Source organism: Anas platyrhynchos, chromosome 3, assembly GCF_047663525.1.
Source record: "Anas platyrhynchos isolate ZD024472 breed Pekin duck chromosome 3, IASCAAS_PekinDuck_T2T, whole genome shotgun sequence".
Taxonomy (NCBI): Eukaryota; Metazoa; Chordata; class Aves; order Anseriformes; family Anatidae; genus Anas; species Anas platyrhynchos.
In genome coordinates, this window is record NC_092589.1 from 117,169,629 (window position 1) to 117,192,450 (window position 22,822).

Below are 22,822 nucleotides of genomic sequence, written 5' to 3' on the forward strand. Positions count from 1 at the left end.
TTAAAATAGCACAGAGATAAGTCCCATTGTCTTAAATCACTAATCACTCAGGTCTGGGTGCTCACAGGTAGGAATATTCAGCCAGGGGCACACAGAAGGGTTTCAGGAGCAGTGTCTGGTTTTGCCACACTCAGCCCCTCATTAGACATCACAACACGGAAAGCTGAGCATGAGAAAACCAATGCAGCTACTTCGTGAACGTTTCCCACATCAGGAGAAGAAAGAGCCCCTGGTAGGTCAGGAGAGGCATGCAGGTCTCCTTATCTTTTATCTTGTGTTTGAGGCACTGCTCCATCACCTCCACCAGCTGAGCTTCTCCTTGCTTGCCATGAAGGTGGGGTGGTGAAAGCAAAGAATATCGACGTGAACACTGCATGAGCTGAACTGGGGAAGATAAAAAGACTTACAAATAGGGATTGAAAGTCAACTAAGAAGATGAAAAGCAAAAAGTATCCTTTTTATTTATCGGAAAGATAAATATTTTCAGTTTTCCCTTTATTCCTGCTCCTTTCACTAAGAAAAGTGTTTTGTTTCCCAAAAGCCTTACATGGCATTTTTTCACCTTTTTCAGTTTTTAAAACATGTTATTACCACTACTTCTACTGTCATATATTCAGATAACATCAATGTATTTTCCAAATGTTTCAAAAGAAAAAGCACTTTGTTTATATCCCAGATCTAAATTTACAGTCTGTTGTGTTTGTCGTGTTTTGTTTTGTTTTGTTTCCCCCCCTGCAATCTCACAAAGCCAATGCATTTTCATTTATATTTACAGCCTGTAACTGAGCTGCCTGACTGCTCCTGGTTCATTTTGCTAGCCGATCTGAAACAGGCTTAACTCTTTCCTTTGAGAGAAAAAGTGTCAGTGCTTCCAGGAGCCTTTCTGCATGTCTTTACAGGGTCACGTTTCAGCACGATAAAACCCTGTTGAAGTTGTTCCCATAGCTACTCTCGCTGCATTTTAAACAGTCGACGAACTTCTTTAAATACTAAATTTATTGCCAATGCAGCTGCTTTAATGACAGGTTTGAGGCTTCTTTAGTTTCAAGGTTCAGTGTGTTTCGGCTCGTGTCCCCTGTGGTCCCATGGGTCGCCAAGGGGATGGAGTCGCCCGGCCGCCTGCCCGCGGCAGATGCTGGAGCCCAGGGATGCAGGAGGCAGCTGGGTAAGGAGAAACCAGCACCTTGCCGTGGATTTTCCTGCTGTGGTGTTGGGCTTTTTGGCATGCTGAAGGGGCTCCCCAGCTTCCATGGGACCTGCGAAGCACATGGGATGGCCAGGGAAATAAAAGGTCAAGGCCAGCTCATGGCCCCATCACAGCTGAGAAGGTATCCTAGATACAGAACCGTGGCTGTAAGGAGAAAATGCAACTTCAATTGAAGTACTGTCAAAAAAATCCTGGTACTGAGGTCTTCCCAGAGATATTCCTCTTCTGGGCTACTCATAGACACCACCTTGTTCACGTTTCCCACCAAGCAGAGCTCTGTCACAGTGTTATTGACCACCACTCCCTTGGTCTCTGTGTTAGGGGGCTCTTCCTCCTGCTAACAATATTACCCAAGAAAGGCCACGGCTCCGTTGTGTTTGGTGCTCTGCAACTACAGGACATGAGATAGCATCTATAAAAAAGAGAGACAAAGACACAAAACCCAACCTGACTTTGGGAAATGGGAAATGTGCCCACAGGACATCTGCGCAGGTAGGACGAGCAGCCCAGAGGTGACATTCCCCATGGAAATCAAGAGATGTCACTTTGCTAGGGAACTCTACGGAGGCGACACTGCAGACTAAAGCCAGAGCATTTGCTTAGATAAACAGCTGGTAGCAGATTGGGTTTCCGAATCAAGCTGCAATTCAGCACCTACTGAGCTTCATCCATCATTAGTCTTTCATTAGGAAGCTTGTTCTTGGCCTGGCTCCCCAAGTCCCAGGGGAATGATTCAGGCAAACACCAACTCCACCGCTGTGTCCAGCAGTCTCCATTCTTCCACCCATTCCTACCCTCGTGGCAAAGCAGAAGCCCAATTATTTCTCATTTTAATATGAAATCCCCTCTGTTCAATGAGTTTTCGTTTTAAACGCTGCCACCACCCCGTCCCCTCCATCCCCACTCCCCGTGTCTAAGCAGGGGGAACAGGTGGAACAGCTGACCCTGGCGAATGAAAGGAGAGCACAGTTTCACTCCCTTCACCCCTTTCTCACAGGCTGCCCCTGCTGTCGGTGATCCCCGAGCCCCCGGGGACTGGGGATTTGTGTGTATTAGTCACATGAAAGAGCAGAGCCTGCAGCAGGCTGCTCCCGGGCTTTGCTTCACCTCGAGACAAGAGAATGTCTTGCCACTGGATTTCTCAGGGCTGGAATCAAGTGACACTTTTTTTTTTTTTTTCTTTCTGTTTGACTTGCACAAATTGGCTTCTATGTAAAATGTGCTATGGATGTGATTTAAAAAAAAATAACAGCTTACTATGATCCCAGTTGTGCAGGGAAGTGTGTAAAGCTGGCCATTTAATAGTAGCTGAAAAGCTGAAATCTTTTTCTGTCATCAGATCTTTGGTCTCGTTCACCTCGCTGCACAGCCTGTCATCACACAGAGGGTTTGGGCAGTCTTAATAGTCCCTCTCAGTCCTAAATCTCCTAATTTGATATCACACAACAAACTGTAAGTGGAAACTCCACTAAGGTGGACTCATATTTATGTACCCATCAGTGAGCCACGTCTTGGGGATACTTTTCTTCTTTTGGGATTAAAACCACAAACTTATGGAAGTCTCACAGATGAACACCAATCCTGCACAACCACAAGAAAGCAACACAGGAATGCCAATAACTTTAAGTTTGCTCTGCATTGCTGATGTCTAAGAAGAGAGGTGTCACCATAGTCTGTTTAACCTTGGCTTTTATGGACATGTTAGAGTCATTTTCCTGCCCCAAGGTACAGCTCTCAGGTACCTCTGGTTGCCAGAAGCCACAGGACCACCACATCAGTTAACGGCAGCGGTTATAGCATAAGCAAACAGTTTTATATCCCATCCATCAAAAGCAAAGCCATTTTACAAGTATTTCAGGCACTTGAACACATGATGGAGCTCTGCTTATGTGATCACAGTCAGCTCATGCCTAAGAGAAAGCCATGAGCATCTTCAGGCAGGTCCCTGAAAGCAGAGGGAAAGATCCAGTCCCACCAGACAGGGGCAATAACATGTCTCTGTGGAAGAGAAAATAAAGAAAAAAATGCCTTGCCTGTTGGCACAAGTGCCCTGACCATTGGTACAACTACAGGACGCATTTGGTAGCTGCACATTGCTTTTCTCTCAAATGAAGGTTTAAATAATATTTTTGGGTTCCATTATGACCCAAAGTACCTGCTATCACTACTGCTGTGATCAGCCATCACCAAGATGAGATGATAAAATAAAATATTTCAATAAAATATTCAGATAAAATATTTCATACAGATCTTTTCTCCCCAGCCGAGGGCGCAGTGAAGCTTCACCGTGGTTTGTCTTGGCTTTGCTTAGTTGCTCATGTCCAGAGAAAGAAAGAAAATAATCAAAACCAAATACCTATAAATCATTTTTGAATTAAATCCTAAATTTGTTTCTCCAAACAAACAAACAAACAAAAAAATAACCTTCTTTCATACTTCCTTCTGTTTTCCTGCTTGTGCTCAGAGGGTCTTCAAAAACTGCTTGAATCCAGCAAGAAACCATTCCCTACCCTATCTTAAAAAATATTTCTGCCAAAGCACAACAAGATTTTTTTTTCCCCCAGCCTTTCACACTGCAAGAGACCTAAATACCCAGGTATTCACACAGCTCAGCTGAAGCCATCCTTGTGTTTTGCTGTACAAACACATCGACACGAGGAAGAAACACGAAACATGAAATAGAGGACAGGAGCACACAGGTGGGATGCTCGCCGTGATGTGCATGTCTTAATGCTTTAATTCAGAAGCTTTGCATGATTAAAAGGAGGTGTCACTTCCTTCCCCAAATATTCACCCCCTGGAAACAAGTCCATCCCCTTGTTCTGAGGGAGGGTGGCTCATGCGATTCAATCAGACACTTTTCAGGCAGTTGTAAATTGCATTTTCCAGCACTGTATGCATGTGTACAGGGGGAGGGCTGTTAAAAATAAAAGTGCCTGTGTTCCTGCTGTCAGCCCGCTACCCACCTGTTCCTCTTTTAGCCCAAACGCGTCCACCTCTGACCCTGCTGCGGGACCGAGGCGCTTGCAAAGCTGTGCCCCCAACCCCTCGCTCCCCCTGCTGTCCCCAGCAGCTGTATAAACCTCAAGGGCAACAGCTGGGGGCCAGGGCTGAATTCTCCATCCAGCACTGGGCACCCACTGGGCTCCAAGCCACTGGTCTGCTGGTGGGGACTCTTTATGAGAGTTGGACGAAGTTTGGAGAGGTCTGCGTTGCCTGATTTAACCCCCCAGAGTCATAAATCCAGTTCAATTAGTTCTCGAGACATGTTGTTAACATAGGGTACTAATTTGGTAATTGCCTTCCCCAAGGGAGCTCAGCTGGTGTCGCCTTGGGGATCTGCTCTGGGTGCTATGACCCTAATGGGCTCCAAAGCTCTTCACAGCCTCAAAGGTGGAAGGAGAGAAGAGGCAGAGAAATACTACCGAGTGCTAGACAAAGCCCAGAAAATGCCTGAAACTTGCTGGAAGGATTTTTTCATCCTCCAGAAGTCAGCCGCAGTCAGCTTCATGCCCTGCCTTTAGAAAGACAAAGATGTGAGGTTGATGCACCAATGCATGTGAGTGTCTGCCCCTCGGGCTGTTTTCCAGATCCTGACATGGACTTGGACCTTGGTGAGATCCTCCTTAATCAGTTTAATTGTAAAAGCATCAGTTGGATGGGATTGAAACTTTACCCTGTCCTTATCCTGTCTGAAGACGTACCAGCACTTAATGCTCCCCCAGGACCTTTTGTCCTGCCTTGAAGGCAGACAGAGCTGTCCTGCATGCAGAGACCTCCCAGTACACAGGAGGAAGCAGGAACCCACTCTTTCTATTCCAATAACAAATTAAGGTAGTCAAAACTGTACAGCCCAGCAGAGTCCTGCAGGTCGGTGGGACAGTGGCTTTCTGGCTTGGGCAATGGCTAGAGAGAGCAGTCCTGATGCTGCAGTGGGGGCTTGGCCCTGCAGCAAGGCAGCTTCCGTGGTGCAGCTACCTGCATCAGGTGAGAGGAGCAAAGAAATGAGGTCTGTTTTCTTCCCAGCAGTCTTACCTGACTACAGGGTGGCCTCAGAAATCTCTCTTCTCTCTTGTTTGAATTCAAAAAGTATTTGGAGACCTGAAGTGATAACTCCACTGATTGGGACTGGGTGCCCTAAGAGGTGCATTTACCTGGAGCGCCAGTTCTCTTGCTAGCTGTGTCCCAGATTTACAGGGGACCAGAATAATTCACTTAACCTCTTCAAGACTTACCTATCGATATGGACAGCAGCAGGAGTAATACGAGATTAATGACTTTTTGGATCCTCCATGGGTCTGTGAAGGTGATAAATATCTCATTAGCCATTTTCCCCTCATTAGTCCCAAACCAAAATCAGATGACATCCTCAATGTTTTCTGCATTATTATTAGCTTTGTTACCTTTACCACATCTGTGCCCACAGCTGGATAACATCTTGCTGTTTGCATGACTCTCTGTAGTCTGTTTGAACTTTGATTTCACAAGAAGTAATTGGGCCAAAAGGCCTATTGATGTGATATCAAGCTGCTGGAGCTGGGAATTATACTTCAAATCCCATTGACTGGGAAACCTCTTGTAGAGGAAACAAGTAGTTCTTGTAACACAAATTACTGGCACGGCTGAGGACCTGGGTGTCTCTGTAGCCTTTCTCTGTTCAAGCACATTCCAGCAGAACCCTACCCAGATGCCTCCAGAATGAACATGCTGACAAACCATGGTTCAGAAGACTTTGCTGGGAGATAAATTGAGTATTGGGTGCAAATTGGGCTATTTCTTGGCCTTTTCCTGGAGATTCCTGCCTGCTCCCATCCCTTAGGAATGGACATTTGGAGTTGAAGCTCTGATTGCCAGCATTGGACAAACCATATCCATTGGCTGTACCAGGCCAAGGCTGAAGAGGTCAGCAACTTGATCTTGCTACCAACTAACCCACAAACACTAAATATCAAGCTGAGACTCACAGATTGGGCATATCCCTGCAGAATAGGATTTAATTTCTGTATCCAGGCCATAAACATTCCAGGTTGAAGCAGCCTTGCTCACTCTGGAGTCCATCCCCATCACCTTCCCTACCAGGCCCCGTGCAGACAGGCTCCCCCACCCAACCCCTCTCCAGCTCCATCAGCTGTCACCGGCCCACATTCCTGCAGGACTCCCAGAATTGGCAGCCCTGGACATCTGCTCTTTTCCACCCCCACAAATATGCAAGCAGGTGTGAGGCACCACAACTTCCCTTGTTCCTCACCATTTTTACCCGGGCAGTGTGAATGAAGGCACAGCCAGAAGGGCAGATGCTCTGCCCCACTCCATCCTCCTTGCATCCCTCCAGGAAATGTAGAGAAGTGAAAATGAATCTCTCCACCACCACTGAAGTAAGACAAGAAAAGATGAATCTTACATCTTTTTTGCCTGGACATAATTCCCTCATAATTTTAACAGGGACTTCACACTAATGACAAAAACCAGAAAAATCTTCTTGGTGCAGTGCCGCACACAGTTACAAAGAAGTATCTGGAGCACATGCTTCTTAGGTCAGTAAACCTACACAATAATGCACGAAATAAATACCAGTCATATTATTGTCACATTTAAAGGACCCTCAGTGAAGACATTCTGAAGAATAGCAGTTGTTAGTGAAGACCAAGATAGAAAAAAGAGAATTTTTCACTCCTCATGGTGATTTCCTCCAACCAGACAGGCTACAAGTGATGATAGGCTCTACAGGGTTACAGTGCTAAAGAAACTAAGGTGGCAAAATGACATTACTATCCTAGCATCAGCCAGGTGTACCAGAATTACCAATGGTATCTTTACAAAATTGATTCAGATTTTAGCTTCCCATCATCAGCACAGAGGGAATTGGGCTGAGCCCCCTCCCCAGCCACCTCACGCAGCCTCCAGCAGCCTCCAGTCTGCTTGGGGAGGGACTCCAAAGAGAAGGCTAAGATAGTTCTTTTGCATTAATTATACAAAATAGCTTCCTATAATGATGAAAATTTCAGTATATTCAACATTTTCTTTCAAACAAGTGAGATTTTAGGGGAAAAAAAAGAAAAAGCAAATAAAAGGAAAGAAAAAAAAAAGAAAGAAAGAAAAATAAAAAAAAGAAGCTTCTATTTTGTGCTAAAAGTTTCATCTGGCAAGTGTGTGCAGTGCACCAGGGCAGTGGGTTTGGAGGGAGAGCCCCCTTGCAGTAAGGAAGGGGCTGATGCCTTTTAGGGAATTCAGGCCAGCCAGGGATAATCTAATGAGCAGATGGGTCCATGAGGGATCCCCGAACTAAACTGCTGCTCCTGATATCACTAAAAGATGTATCAGTAGTTCTACTTTTTGCAACTTTCTTGTGGCTGCAGAAGTCAAGTGCTGAGCTTGTGCTTTCCTGGGAACACCAGCTGCCAGCCTGGCCTCGTGAAACCTGGCTGTGCCCCCAGGCACCAGCACCTTTCAGTGACACCCAACCCCACCTGTGACACCAAACCCCACTGTCTGAGACTGAGAAAGGAGGTGGTGACCTTCTCTCTCTGTCCAAAATCTGCCAGGCGTTAGAGGAGAGAGTTTGTCAGCCACCCAAACATATTTTTTCCATGGAAAGCACTACAGCTGCATTTCAAAAAGCAGGCTGGAAAGGATGCTGAGCCCATGGGGAAACCAAAATGAGGGCCTGAAAACAGAACACAATGCAAATATGAAGCATTAACATTTGTCCTCCCATTTCTCCCATGTCTTCCAAGAGCAAATCCCAAAGGGAAAAACCATGAGCACAAGCCATGGAGCATCGCTGACAAGCAACATCAGAGACAGTTTGCATTGAATGGCAGGAGCTCTGGTAATTTATTCTCATTGCTAAGGGGAGAAAATGCTCCTTCACAATCTTATCTTCACAGAGCTGGTCAAAGAAACAGTAGTAGACAGTAGTTTTCCTACTATCCAAGATATTTCAAGCACTGGAAAAATGTTTAGAGAAAATATTAGTGTTTTCAAGTTGCATAGGTACACATAATTGTGAACTCAAAAAAAAAAAAAAAAAAAAAAAAGTTGTTTTGTTTTTTAAAGCTGGAACAACCAAGGAACAAGGGGCCATAGTTGTATCAGATATTACTGGATCAATGCCATGACTGGACCAATGCCATGTACCTCGCTAAGTGGCTTCTCTTAGATTCACATTTTCTTCCCCGTTTTCTTTTTCCTTTTCTTTTTCTTTTTCATTCTGTGTCATGTTGGAATTTGGAAACATCCTCAACTTTCTCAAAGTTTAAAGAAGCAAATTCAAAAATGTCATTTTGCTCCTTATTGTCAGATTCCTATGAGACCTAAACCTTAAAATTATATAATACCACTTTTTTCCCTTCATTTTCCACCAAAAATCAATGCTTAATGTGATTTTTCTTGTGTGGGGGAAAAAATACTTTTAAAGTGCATTCAGAAATTTATCAAGGAAACTTATCAGTAGAAGGAAACCAGTAGTAGGATGGGGGAAAAAAATAGGATTTATAGCAAAAAAGGGCAGCAAAAAGACTGTCTGAGCCAGTAATGTCTTAAAGTAGATGGAACAGGACCAGAAAAAACTGCCAGGTGTAGGAACCCAACTGTCTGTGCTGCAGGAATGCCCCAGTGTGATTTTGGCTGAGACAGCTATTCTGTCCCCAGCATTTTCCAGGCACCATTCAGGAGTTTGCATGGGACACAATGTCTCCCAGCAAGCAGCTGGATGCAGTTTTGGAGGTTAAAAGGCTTTAATACTGCCAACGTGGGCCATTTGGCATCAAGGCCAGGGAACTGTGCCAGTCCTGGTCGATTTAATTTAGATGCAGCATAAAGGGTGTGATTTTTTAAGTACTTGCTTTGCCATAAATTCCTTCCAAGAACTCATGCACATCATCCTGTGCCTCAGTTTCCCAGCCATAAAACACAAATTTCAATTGCACTAGCCTCTTCCCAGGGTGGGATGAGGACCTAAGAGGCCCCCAGAGGCTCTCAGACACCACATTAACAGCATCTGCCAGACAGGAGATTTGTTAAAACCTCTCTGCAAATATCCACTGATACAAATGGTTTCATTTTCATTCTCCCGGGGATGTTATTCTTTAAACAGACCTCACATGGAGGAACAGAGAAAGCAATGATAATTATCCGTGTACATCTAAAGACACCGACATGGGGAGGACCCATGTATCCATGTGTTCATATTCCTGGCTCCACCTGCAGAACCTGGAAAAAAGTTGGGCTCAGCCCCCACTATCAAACCCCAATTTCTGCAAGATCCCAGTTCCTCCTGTCCACATCCACAAGCACAGGAGCTGTACAAGGATTTAGACCACCTCCATATCCTTCTCCACCTTCTGCATCAACCCTCTGGCCATTAAAATATTAAACCCATGTACTTGCAATAAACACCTCTGTTCTCAGACTGAGAGACAGAACCGAGCCGTAGCACAGAGTCACCCATCGTCAAAAAGGGATAAAATTAAGACGTGCCCTCCCAGCATGGGACAGCTGAAGCGATGTCACTCAACATGCTGTCAGCGCAGTGATTGAGGTGGACAGGAGGGCTGGGACCAGCCACAGGCTGTAAAGGACACAGGCAGGTGGGAGGACGTGGCGATGGGGTGGGCTGGCCTGGGGGTAGGCGATACAAAAGGGACCGTGCTGGCAGGGAGCAAGAGGGGATGGCAGGAGAGCGTTTTGGGGGACAGCAATGCAGGGAGGGGATGAAAGACCAGGAGGATGTGTGTGAAGAGCAAACGATGCCAAGGCTGCAGAAAGCTGGTCTGCCCCATGCAGGATGAGACAGCAATGCTGGTGGAAATTCCTTAGCAATAGAAGTAGCTATTAGGGAGTTGAAAGGATGCTAAAGCAAGGTAGGGGAAATGAGCCCAGGCAGTATAAAACTGAGCGAGAGGTGGGGAAATTAACACAAATGTCTCTAGGGAGAAGGAAAATATAGAAACTGTGGTAAAGAGGAGAGGGGGAATTGCCTATGTCCCCATGCTAAACAGCATGAGGGGTCAGTAGTTTAAGCTGCTGTGAGCGCTTTTTTAGTCTCAGCCTTTGCTAAGGGACTCTTCAGCAACCCAAAGCGTAGGCCATGTGCTGGACAGCATTTCTGACCACATCAGCTCCTGTTTCCTTGGGGAAACCTTGATGAGGAGGAAGACAGCCCACGCTGAAGATGCCAGCCCAGGTGGCACTGGTGGCACAGGGCACAGGGAAGCGATGCAGGACCCAGGAGATGCGGATGAAGAAACCAGCTGCTGCTTTGCTGAAGGTAATGTCCGAGTTATTTTTCTTCTTGCAATATCTCCTAGTGCATGAGAACTGCTGGTATTTATGACCAAGCCTAGAAAGCACAGGCAAAAGGCAACGCCATGCATCCAGCATTGTGCAAAGCATTTTATAGGAACATAAGGAGTTCTGGGCAGGGCAGACTTTCCCTCCGCTGGAGCCTGGCTAAGGCTGGGACTTCCCTCCAGCCCTCTGCAACATGAGGACAACCATTTATACAAAAATCTTTTCCATGAACAGTGCTTAAATGCATAGATTTTTATTTTTTTCCCTACAAATCCCTACCTGGACAGCATGGCTGATTGGGCAATGCAGGAGTCTCACGCAGCACAATCAAATAGCTCCTGCAAGAAGTTTCCCTTCAAAGTGCTCTTGTTCAGGCTCTTGGCCATGGACAGATGACAGCAAGGGACGTGTGTGATTCTCAGGAACATCTTCAAAAACAGGGGGTTGGTTTCCAAGTGTGGAAGAGCTGGCACCTGGTGACCTGTTGGCCTTGGCCTACAAGGTGGCCCTGAGGAGGCTTGTGGGGTCCCACTGGGCAGTGTAGGCCACAGGGGCCATGACAGCTCTGCAGCCTCTGATTGCTCCCCAGGAGGCACTCAGAAGGGTATCCTGGTGTGATCAACTCCTTCCAGTGGAGGTCACCTTCTGATTTTAACTCTCACCTGTAAATAATTGGTTTACAACACGTTTGCACTGCTGCCAAAGTTGTTTGTTAGACTGTGCCATGTCCACGCACTTTTTTATCTATCACCCCAGAATCATTATTAGATATTAAGTGCTTTCTCCAGGTCACAAGTAGAAAGGAGGTGTATGGGCATGCAAAGGTCCAAATTTGTCCCATTTACCCCTAGGCCCTTAAGGAAGGAGTCTGAGTGAGGACCACAGTTAATGCTGGCTCCTTTTGGACCCTCTCCTGGGCCCTCTCTGTGGGTCCCTGCCCTCACTGGGTGGCTGTTCCTTGTATTTCCAGCCTGGTATGGTGCGAGGTATTTTAATTGGGAATGAATAACTCAAGCTGTTGAGAGCCCAGCATGGGTTCATCCTCCTCTCAGTTCATTTCCTCTCATCTCAGCACATCCCCCGTGCGAGCTACAGGCTCGCTAGGTTGCCCCATGAAAACCACTTTGCCTCCATGCCTCAGTTTCCCCACTTGGTGAAAAAGCTTTGCTTAAGAGCAGGCATTTGGCTCCAGGGCAAAGCGTCGGACTGGCTAAACCAAATTTTATGGAGCTAAGCCAGATCCAAGACATAGGAGCATTGCATATCAAACCAGATAAAGCAACAAATGTAACATCAAGAACTACATTACTGCATTTTTATACTGAGTTTGAAGTGGTAGAAAATTGAACAAGGACATGAGTAAGATGGACAGCAACATTGCCACTGGTGATTCTGACACAGCCTTGCTGAATAACCTCAGGCAACTCATTTATTAGCTTCTATAGCTCTTATTCTGTTTAGTACTTCCCTTTTTAAGACTTTACATATATGCTTTCTAGGACTAGGTGTTTCAGTGGTGCTCACTGAGGCTTGGTTCCCACTGACTCCAGGCAGAGGGCTCATTCCCTGTTAAAAGGCCCTGGCTCTGGGTAGCCAAAAGATAAAACTCAAAGACCTGGCAGGAGCTGAGCCTTTGGGAACTGTGTGAAAGAATCAGAGCTCAGCTCATCCCTGAAAGAGCTGAGACAAAGAGATGGAGCCTCAGATTTCCCTTAAAAGGCAGTGAAGGAGATGCGTGGCTTGTGGAGCAAACTCAAAAAACTCTGAGATAGTGTCATGAAACCCCACCAGAGATCAAAAAGGGCAGGCATACAAATCACCTTCAAAACCCATGTGCCTAAATGTAGTCTTTGTCTAGACAGGCAATATTTTGCAGACAGATGCGAATTTGCTTTGCTGAGTTTTATGCTTCCTGGATGCTGTGGTTTGGACAGTGTTTAGATGAAACCAATTAGTCTTGCTGCACAAATATACCCTTTAGGCACCTAGTTTGACTAAAATGTTAACTGATTTGCCCATGGTCATACAGAAAAATTGCAAGAGAGACAAGAAAAGGCTCTACATGGGTTGTTGCCTCATGCAAAGTGCCTTTTGGTGTAGATAGGGGGATAATTAGAATCACAGAATGTCCTGAGTTGGAAGGGACCCACAAGGATCATTGAGTCCAACTCCTGGGAGAATTAGGAGGGCAAATTGTAATCATGCAAGGGTTGAGAGGGTAAGCAAAGATTAGGCAAACATTAGGCAAAGTAAGCAAAAGGATTAAGGAGAGAGACCTCAACCCCTTTTAAGTCTTAGGTTGACTTTTTTTTCCCCATTTTTGCTCAATGGGAGTAGATGACATCAACCTATTCTGTTTGCACTGCTGTCACATCAACACATCTCACCATGTACGTACATGTAGACAGAGAAGTGAAAGCCTGAGCAGCCTCCATCCTTCCAGCAACAACTGCTGCTGGGGAAGCATTCAGCATGCAATCCACGGTGGAAAAAGAAACTTGACAACGAGCCCAGATGAGCGAGTGCCTGAATGCCAGGCGTATTAGGGAGCACGTTTTGAGAGTATCGCCTGCCCTCCCATCCTCAGAAGCAAATCGTCTCATTCGCAGCCACCCTTGGAGGACAGCTGTCCCATTCTTTCCTCCTTCTCCTCCTCACACCAGTCAGGGACAGATGTGGCCCTGGATATGCCTCAGATGATTGGGTTACCCTCAGCAGCTCAAAAAGGCATGATCTGCTGGCTTAGTTTGCATATCTGCTGCTCACAATGAATATAGTTTTCCTGGGTAGTCAGGAAGAAAGATGATGGCTCTAAATGGATGCATTTATACCCCATATGCTCCCTTCATTGCAGACTTTGGTTGCCACTCTTGTGAGGCTTTCATACTGTGTATATGTCCCATTCAGCTCCTTAACTTTTAGTAACATCTGTAATTTCCAAATTGATGCTTTTTCATTCTACCTTTTGTTGTTTTTTTTTTTGTTTGTTTGTTTGTTTCTTTGTTTCTTCATTTCTTTGTTTTGTTTTTCTTTCTGTTTGTATGTCTTTAATCTTGCAAGATCGTGGAAAATCCATCCTACTAAACCTCTACTGCAACAGTCCTAGTTCATTCAAGTAACTTAAATTACAAGATCTTGCTCAAAATAGGTTTTAGCATTATGAATAATTTCCCATTTATACCTGTGTAAGTTTTTTGTGGTACACAAAGTGGACCAGACTAATGTATATAAATAAGGAATATTTGCCTGTCTACATGCTTGGGGTCAAGAATCTCCCAAGAGACGAGTTTGGTTTATCTCTAATCGCTCTGAATCCACTATCTAGTCCCAGAATGTCTACAATCATTTGATATAGGCTTACATGTATGTGAAGTTAAGAACATGCTGCCAGTCAATAGCTACAAAAATCCCTTACAATTTATAGAAGGATGATGCATTTTCCATATTACAAAATTCATCAATGCAAAACATTTTTCCTTTAGGACTCTTCAGCTCAGTTCATAAAAAAAAAAAAAAAAAAAAAAAAAAAAAAAAAAAAAAAAGCATCAAGGAAAGCTTTCAGAAATAAGTGATCTTGGGTGAGAGCTGCTAGTCTTTCCTGTGAGGACACAGGAGTTAAGCTTAGCAAAAATCAGAAATCAAAATAAAAGGTTTGATCAAGAGGACTGCTGCCCATGGAGCAATGAGATTTTTCCTTCCTTTTCTTTACTACTTGATTTCTATAGCTTTCTCCTCTTATCTAGAATTTTGGAATAAAACTATGAATTTTGTCAATAGCATTTCCTTCTCTATTTCCTAGGTAGAAAATTCCCATTTTACATTACAGCCTGCAGGAATGGGACTCCTCTCTCTCCTGCCCTCAGTGTTTTCTAGGTTAAGTGTCTGGCCTCCCAGTCCAGACCATGATGTGTGTGTCCCTTTCCCTTTACTGTGCCTCAGTTTCCCTGTCTGACACCTACTGGGACAGATTTGCATTCAATAACTTCTGTGCAAATGGAATGCAAATCAAGAAATGTGGGGTCAAAGCCATAATCATCACTTTGCAATCCTAAATCAAATTTATTTGGCAAGAATACCATTTTCCCTTAAAGGAGAAAATCTCAGGAGAATATACCGTTGTTGCAGTAAATCCTACTGCAGTCTTGTTTGCAGCCTCAAATATATAGCACAGAGATTAAAAAATAATATTAATAAAATTGGTTCTATCTACCAGATTAATTGTTTATGACCAAGAATAATAAAAAGATGTACAAATGTCCACGAGGACACGAGGTTTACCCTGATGTCAGCAAGGCCCAGCTTCCTCACCTCTTCTGAGTCAAAAGCCTGAGCCAAAAGATCACAAACGTTTTGCTGAGGGTCTTTTTAACAGGTGTGTTGCACATGGTATAAAAACCTCTATTTAATGCAAATGCAGACACCATTCCTGATCCTGTGGACTTTTAAGCAACATTTTCTCTGGGTGGATGACTCATCTCTCTCTAAAACTTGCATTCGTTTAATCAGTTACTGACTTTAATGAAGTAATAACGCCTGAGTATGCGAAATTCTCTGCCATGAACCTTTCTAGAAATCACAAAGGAAGGTCTTTATCTTGCCTTAAAACAAACAAGCAACCTCTCCCCTAAAAACCACCCATCTGTCACTGAAGTCAGTAAGTGCTGTTATATGAGAAAAATGACTTCAAGCAGTATCTATATCAGAATCACAAAGTTTTTAACAAAATTAAAAATAAACCGTTCCTAGACTCAACAGCCTCTTAATCTACAGATGATAAAAGACAATAATGTTGTACTGTGGAAGAGTTTATTTTTTGTTCTTATAAGTGTTGCCAATTCTGCTTGCAGAAATCTGCTGGATTGCAGCTAGTTAAAGGGGTGCAGCTATTTCATTGTTTCAGGACATAAAAATGTAGGTTACTAACAAGTTCAGCTCCAAATGAGCATGAGGATTAGAAATGCCATGAAATGGACTTCCATCCTAAACCCATGTATAGGCATAAATCATGAAACAGCACAGACTTTCTGAGTAGAGGACAGGGAGAAAAAATAGGAGCAGAAAAAGCAAGCTTTGTGCATGAAAGGCACAAAAAAAAAAAATAAATCAGTAATGTCAGATATCAGGAGGCATTGCAAAAGAGACAGTTTCTGAAGCAGCATCATGAAGTGGCATGCCCTCTTGCTAGGGTCTGCCATCAAAGAGCCTTTGGGTTTCCTCCAAGGCTTGGGGCCATTCTCATCTTGATTTTCATGCTTTCCATCAGTCCTTTTCACAGAATCACAGTATTGTTGAGGTTGGAGGCACCTCATGGCCCATTTGGTCCAACCCCCTGCTCAAGCAGGGCCACCTACAGCAGGACCACATCCATGTGGTTGTATATCACTAGTTCGGTTATCTCCTTCCTCTTCTCCATCCTCATCCACATTTCCACTTGGAAGACCATCTTTGTGAACCTGGTGCATGGACAAACCAATTCCAAGTAGCTGTTTCCACACACGGCCATAGTTTTCCTTGTCCAGCACCCCTGAACATGCCACCCCACTGAGGATGAGAGGGCACAACAGCCCCAGACCTATGCTTGGTAAAGTTGTGGGAAAGATTGGACAACGATGCCAGACCATTGAGAGCAAGTGCTGGTTCATAATCTCCTCCAATGTCCCACTTACAGCAGGTCCTGCTTCCTCCAGCACCAGGGTGCTCTGAATTTCACTTCTAGTCATCAATTTTATCATCAAACATAATAAATCCATCCATATGTCCTGACCTCTGTGCCGTGACAGATTCCTCTCAAAGGTGCACCAGGACAAGACACAAGCTGTAACACATGAAATTTCAAATAGTTTTCACCACGAGGGTGGTCAAACTCTGGGGCAGGGACCCCAACAGGCTGAGGCACCTCCATCCTTAGAGAGATTCAAACTCAACTGGACATGGTGCTGAGCAACCTGACCCAAGCAGACTCTGCTTTGAGCAAAGAGATGGACAAGAGGCTTCCAGAAGTCCCTTCCAACCTAAATGACTGTGACTCAGTGGCTTAAAAGCTCATTTCTGAATAGCCAGGCTGTGCTCCAGTGTTTTGCTGTCTGTTTTTTATGGTGTTGTCTACTTGGCCAAGTAGCTCTCCAGGCCAGGGACTGTCTCACTGTGGTTGTATGAGCAGCTGATCTTCACAGTTAAGACCTCAACACTCTGCCTTGGTACCGACAGTAATAATGAAGTAAAAGGCAAAAACATTATCTGTCACCTCTCACTCGTGTGACTTGTTTTTTTTTACAGCATGCTATAGTTTTTCAGAATTTCATGTGTATCAAAACAAGTCCAAGACACATCCAGGGTGCACGTCCATGCACACAAAGACTCTAGCCTTTGGCACTGCCCAATGGCACAAACAGGAGCACTTGCAAATGATAACCACCAGAAAAGCTGAAAATATACCTCCAAAACATCCAGAACTGACCGAGGGCACCAGAGAAAATTCAGTATTTTTGTGCTCCCACTGTTTTCCCCAAGAGAAGGCAGACCACCAGCTCTGAAACCCGCCTGAGGAGCAACACTACCTCTTCAGGAGTGGAGGGTGGGCAGCTGTCCTGGTGCCCCCAGGTCGCGAGCCGGACTTCTCTTATGAGATGACATGCTTCTTTATATCCCCATATGGACTAGGCTGCTATGGAATGTAAGGAAGTGTGTGGTTTCAGGGAGACATCGCCAGTGTCCTCTGCTTCCAGCTACTGCGAGGAGTCAAAAGCTTTTCTGTGTCTGCATTTTATCTGAATTTGACGTTGTTCACAAAAGTCAGGCATTATATTCACTCTGCAGTGCCAGTGGAAAGTACACAGGGATCTGCAAATCTCAAAAAGTCCCAAGTTCATTCCAATATGACACCAAAGATGTATCCTGCATGAACTTTTCCAGCAAATCACCTATCTGAATAGATTTGGGCTCCTGAACAAAATGTTTACACTGTCCCCCAAGAGCATTTCAAAGGGATTTTGAGTATCACTACATCCCAGATAGGCTCAGTAATCGCCATCCATTCTCAACTGGTGGAAAATGCTTTGGGTTTAGTGACATGGAGAAAGAATTACATGGCTCTGGATAGGAATTTCCTGCCAGGAGTGAGGATTATGTGTGAGCAATCCAGAACCCAGTGACAAAACTCTCCTCCCTACCCCCAGTAATTCATAACAAGGTCCTCAGGAATGGGGTTAAAATGAATGTTATGGGTGTAGGATTTGCTGTGCTGGATTGATCGAGACAAATTCAGTACCCTGTCCCTCTGGAACTATTGGCATCACAGCACAGCAGCAGACAGACAGAGCAGGATGGGTTATAGAGAAATTTGCCTCCTATCTGATGCCATGGAGCAAAGCAGGCACGCAGCCTTTTCAAAAACAATGCAGTTTCTTTTCTTAAATTTGTATTATTATAGCTCAGGATGTTCCCTCTACATGCACATATGCCTCATCCTCTTTTTTGCTCTACTGATGCTGCATAGCAATGAGGTCAGTATAATTTTGAGTAGCTGCAAGACTGCATCCAAAACAGCCTGGAGATTTCCTAGAAATCCCGAGTACCCTGTTACACTCAGATGAAGAGCTCAAACCATTTCTGATACATTACCTTACTCCTCTATGAGTGAAATACTCATAACTTTAAGCAAAGTTTACTCACAACTTTTCAATGTTTGTTTTAAGAAAGCATCTAGGAAATCATTTGAGGCTATGCAGCAATAGGAACTGCTGTTAACATTATGGTCCAGGTATGGAAAGGTTTTCAGACCCTTATTTCCCATAGGAAATTGTCAGAATTCTGCCCAAAAATGCACTCAACTGACCTGATCTACTTAAAAGCTTAAGGACATGTCTACACTGCAGTGATTGATGCTCACAGCTTAATTTTAACCAGGCAATGCGTGGTACTGCCAGCAGGCAGATCTAGTAACACAGAAAATTCACACACATGCATTTGCCCAGCTTCCAGGCAAGTTGTGTAGTTCAGCAGGCCACACTCTGCTGTAGGCAATACTGGAGCCAGCATACTTTAGTCACTGCGCTTATATTCCTTGCCCTCATACTCTGCAGAGGTGTTGGCATCTAGGAGTCCAAGTTTCACCAACTACATCACTTGTCCTCAAATCAAGTGGCAAAAAAAAAATGATTGTCCAGCTCATTCATCTTCTTAAATAGATGGTCATCATAAAACCTTCCCCCTAAGAATGGCCTGGATGTGCCAGTCCTAAATCAAGTTTGGGAACTGCTAGGGTCAGTGCTAGTCGAGGCAAGTCAAAACTGTGCCAACAGCTGTGCTCAACACAGCAGAAACCACTGAGTTCCTGTGCTTGTATCTCAGCACTATTTAGTATACCAATATAGACCTTGAAACCAATGACATTTATGTTCCTCAGTCACCAAGATGCTTTGCAAAATTTCGGTCTGAATCAAAATGAAGGTTTCTGCATCTGACCCAAGCCCTGTGGTCTCCTAGATGTATAATTTAGGAAGGTGCTTATCAAGCATTATTTCAACATACACTTTCTCTATAGATTTAATGCTTAGGATATGAAGAATACTTTAGAAAAAAAACACAGTAGAGGAAAATGACCCTTTTTTCTTTAATGGTAACAACTGCCACACGAGGGAATAAATCCCGACCTCTGTCTTCTCCCTGGCTTTGTGCCACCCATAAAACAACACTGTTCAGTAACTTGGGAACACTAAGCAATAAATCCATACAATATGGACCTTCAGAGCATTTTTCTCCCGGTCACTTCAGTCCAGAGAAGGCAACAAAATGAGGCAAAAATTCCCAGTGGTCCTGAGCAGGCCACGCCTAGATGATTTTACCAAAGGCAGGAGTCCACACCAGATTCACCCTCTTAATTTTCAGCACCTACAGTGAAACCTGTACATATGTACACTCAGTTGCCAGCTGAACCCGTCTCTACTCTTGACCAACTGCATAAATTTGGGTTTTAAATCTGGATCCCACCCCTCATTTACTCCCTGCAGCTGTCCCTGGCCCCACAGCACGCGCTTGTCCCACGGGGTCCTACAGCCAGCGTCAGCTCCCGCAGCACGGCGTGAGCCAGGATTAAGTTACGGGCACACACTTGCAAGGACACACGAGAAGAAATAACGCAGGGTAATTGTGCAGACATGGGGCTAAGGTTTAGGAAAGATTCTAGCCTGGACAGGAGTCAAGGGCACTGTTTTAACCTCTGCTGAAAAAAAATAAAACATCCTTCAAATGATTTTCTGCACCCAGACCTGAAGGTAAAATTATTAAATTGATTAAGGATAAGTCTAATTCTTTCTTGCTTCCATCAGTCTTGCAGCAGACTAGTGTTGATGAGAGAGTGCATAAAGTGAATTTTGTAGCTAAATGTTTGCCTTGCCAAGGCAGCAAGGTGGATGTCTCCATAGGGAATTCGGAGTTTATGTTGCTGCTGTTTTCTTTGCTAATGAATAACCCTGATGGAGCAAAGGGAAAGCCCGAGGAAAGCAGAGGAATCCTGAGGTTACACAGGTTAATATCGCTCCCAGCTCTGGGTACGGAAAGAAAATTGGAGGAAAAAAATAAATAAATAAAAAATCCCTCCTAATTTAAATATTTTTCAGAGAACAAAATGTACCAACCCCCTGACAAACCGCACGCACATGGAAAGGGGCCATGCGGAGGGCTGGAAAAATGCTGCTTTTGTCCTGTTTGGAAGCCGCCCCACCGCCCGGGGTCTCCTGCAGCTGTCCCCTTGCCCAGGCTCCCAGGTACAGCTGGGGGCTCGGGGCGGCTCTCTGAAAGTGATGCCTGAGTGACAACCAGCAGGTGACCTCCCTTCAATGGACAAAGGAGGCATCTTTCCTCCCTTCCTCCCTCCAGCTTTTCATTATTTATTTTTTTTTTTCTGAAGAGGGAGAAGAAGGAAAAATGGGGAGAGAGGAAGCAGCTGTATGAAGAGCAGGCTTCAAACACATGTTGCTGTGACTCAGGGTGGGCAAACACCCAACCCCCGACCTTCAGAGGACTTTCCTCATTGCCCAGGTCCAAATTCATGAGATGAAATTCATGTGGACCAGGGTCCTAATCCTAAAACAAGCAATGAAGCACCTGGATAGGAACCTAAGTTGGCTCCTGCTGCTTAGCCCCATCCTTAAGCCCCACTGACTTATCCTTTAGTGAGAAATTCACCCAGGTCTATACAACCACCCAGCAGCACGAACCTTGTGCAGGGACCAGTTCTCAGCCAAAATCAATGTGCCCAAAGTCATCTAAGGTGGAAAGCAGACTGAAACAGAGCTCTCCTGTGCTGGTGTCCTCAGCTGCACCACCTCCTGGCTCTCCACGTGGCCGCTGGCACCAGTGCCCCTCTCTAACCTGTCTGATTCCCCTCGCAGGTGAGGCACATCGAAGCCAAGCGGGTTACGTGGTCAGGAGCTATGCTCTGCTCTGGCTGGTCAAACGGAACCAAGCCCGTCTTCCTCGGAGGTTTGGTCCCCTTCAACCAGCTATAGCAGTGTTGAAAACATCCAGCCGGGAAGGCGTCCCTCCTGCGTCTCAGCTCGACCCCACCGGCCTTGCCTCCTGCACGGACCTGCTTCCCCTCTGAACAGCTCTGGAGGCACAACTGGGAGGAGGAGGATGAGCCAACAAAAAGGTTTGGGATAGGTTTCAGTTTTACTAAGCATCACTGCAAGAGTGCTTGCCCCAGCAAGGTTCACATGCCTTTACCTGCTCCAGTATAACCACAAACCCAAAATATCATGTACAAGGCTTGCTGGCTCTGCAACATTCAGCTGGTTTCGAAGTCCATGTGAATCTCCAGCATCCTCATGTACCACCTTTTTCATCTCCCTCCCCTATCAAACACGCATCCGCATCCTCCCCTCTGCTGAGCACTGCAAGCGATTTGTATTTAAAATTCAAATAAATAAATAGATAAATAAATTTCAGAAAGAATGAGGGTAATATATAAAGTGCACTGTGTCCCTGTGTCACTTCGTCCTTACTTAATGCAAAAAGGAGCTAGGAAAAAAGAAATGTAATCTATACTTCAAAAGCTTGTGACTTGCGGGAAGCAACACATCAGTTATCCCATAGCCACTTAGGCCACCACACACCTATCACCTCATTCATCCTTGTGCAAGGTATCTTCTGAATCTTCCCACCCACACCACATTGCAGCAACTGAAGAAAAAAAAAAAAGTGAAATGGCACAAAAGCAGCTTTGCTGGCAGGGCCAGAGAAAAAGAAAGAGGATAAGAAAAAGAAAAAGAAAGAGGATGAGAAAAAAAGGAAAAGGAAAAGGAAAAGGAAAAGGAAAAGGAAAAGGAAAAGGAAAAGGAAAAGGAAAAGGAAAAGGAAAAGGAAAAGGAAAAGGTGAATAAAAAATGAAAACAAGAAGGAAAGGAAAGGAAAGGAAAGGAAAGGAAAGGAAAGGAAAGGAAAGGAAAGGAAAGGAAAGGAAAGGAAAGGAAAGGAAAGGAAAGGAAAGGAAAGGAAAGGAAAGGAAAGGAAAGGAAAGGAAAGGAAAGGAAAGGAAAGGAAAGGAAAGGAAAGGAAAGGAAAGGAAAGGAAAGGAAAGGAAAGGAAAGGAAAGGAAAGGAAAGGAAAGGAAAGGAAAGGAAAGGAAAGGAAAGGAAAGGAAAGGAAAGGAAAGGAAAGGAAAGGAAAGGAAAGGAAAGGAAAGGAAAGGAAAGGAAAGGAAAGGAAAGGAAAGGAAAGAAAAGGAAAGGAAAGAAAAGAAAAGGAAAGAAAAGAAAAGGAAAGAAAAGGAAAGGAAAGGAAAGAAAAGAAAAGGAAAGAAAAGGAAAGAAAAGAAAAGAAAAGAAAAGAAAAGAAAAGAAAAGAAAAGAAAAGAAAAGAAAAGAAAAGAAAAGAAAAGAAAAGAAAAGAAAAGAAAAGAAAAGAAAAGAAAAGAAAAGAAAAGAAAAGAAAAGAAAAGAAAAGAAAAGAAAAGAAAAGAAAAGAAAAGAAAAGAAAAGAAAAGAAAAGAAAAGAAAAGAAAAGAAAAGAAGAAAAGTTGTTCTCTTCAGACCCCAACAGATGTTCTCTTTCTAAGTGTTTCTGCAGCACAGCTGCCAGTTCTCTTCCTCCCACCCAATCTCAATCACTCTTAATACAACAACTGCCAGCATTGCTCAGACCTGGACACATACCAAAACACATCCACCACCACCATGCTGCAAGTCAGCAGCTCACTTGTCAAACACCGGGGAATTCACAGACCCCAGGATTGATGCTGAGCAGAAAACAGGCTCATCGGCTTCTCTGGGAGAGTGAGGGGAAAGGTATAAGTGAATTCACAAGTTGTCCTCTTAGATTTGGTGG

The 22,822-nt window shown here is 44.5% G+C and overlaps 2 long non-coding RNA genes across 2 annotated transcripts; one reads left to right on the forward strand and one right to left on the reverse strand.

Moving 5' to 3' along the window:
• Positions 1–499: 499 nt before the first annotated feature.
• On the reverse strand, positions 500–9,713 carry LOC119716496 (uncharacterized). Its single transcript, XR_005264626.2, has 4 exons — positions 9,605–9,713; positions 6,456–6,577; positions 5,443–5,505; positions 500–1,256 (listed from the first exon to the last, which is right to left on the reverse strand). It is a non-coding gene; the product is annotated as an uncharacterized lncRNA (long non-coding RNA).
• A 121-nt stretch (positions 9,714–9,834) lies between these two features.
• On the forward strand, positions 9,835–21,792 carry LOC140002266 (uncharacterized). The gene is made up of 2 exons (XR_011808608.1): positions 9,835–10,475; positions 20,890–21,792. It is a non-coding gene; the product is annotated as an uncharacterized lncRNA (long non-coding RNA).
• The last annotated feature ends 1,030 nt before the right edge of the window (positions 21,793–22,822 follow it).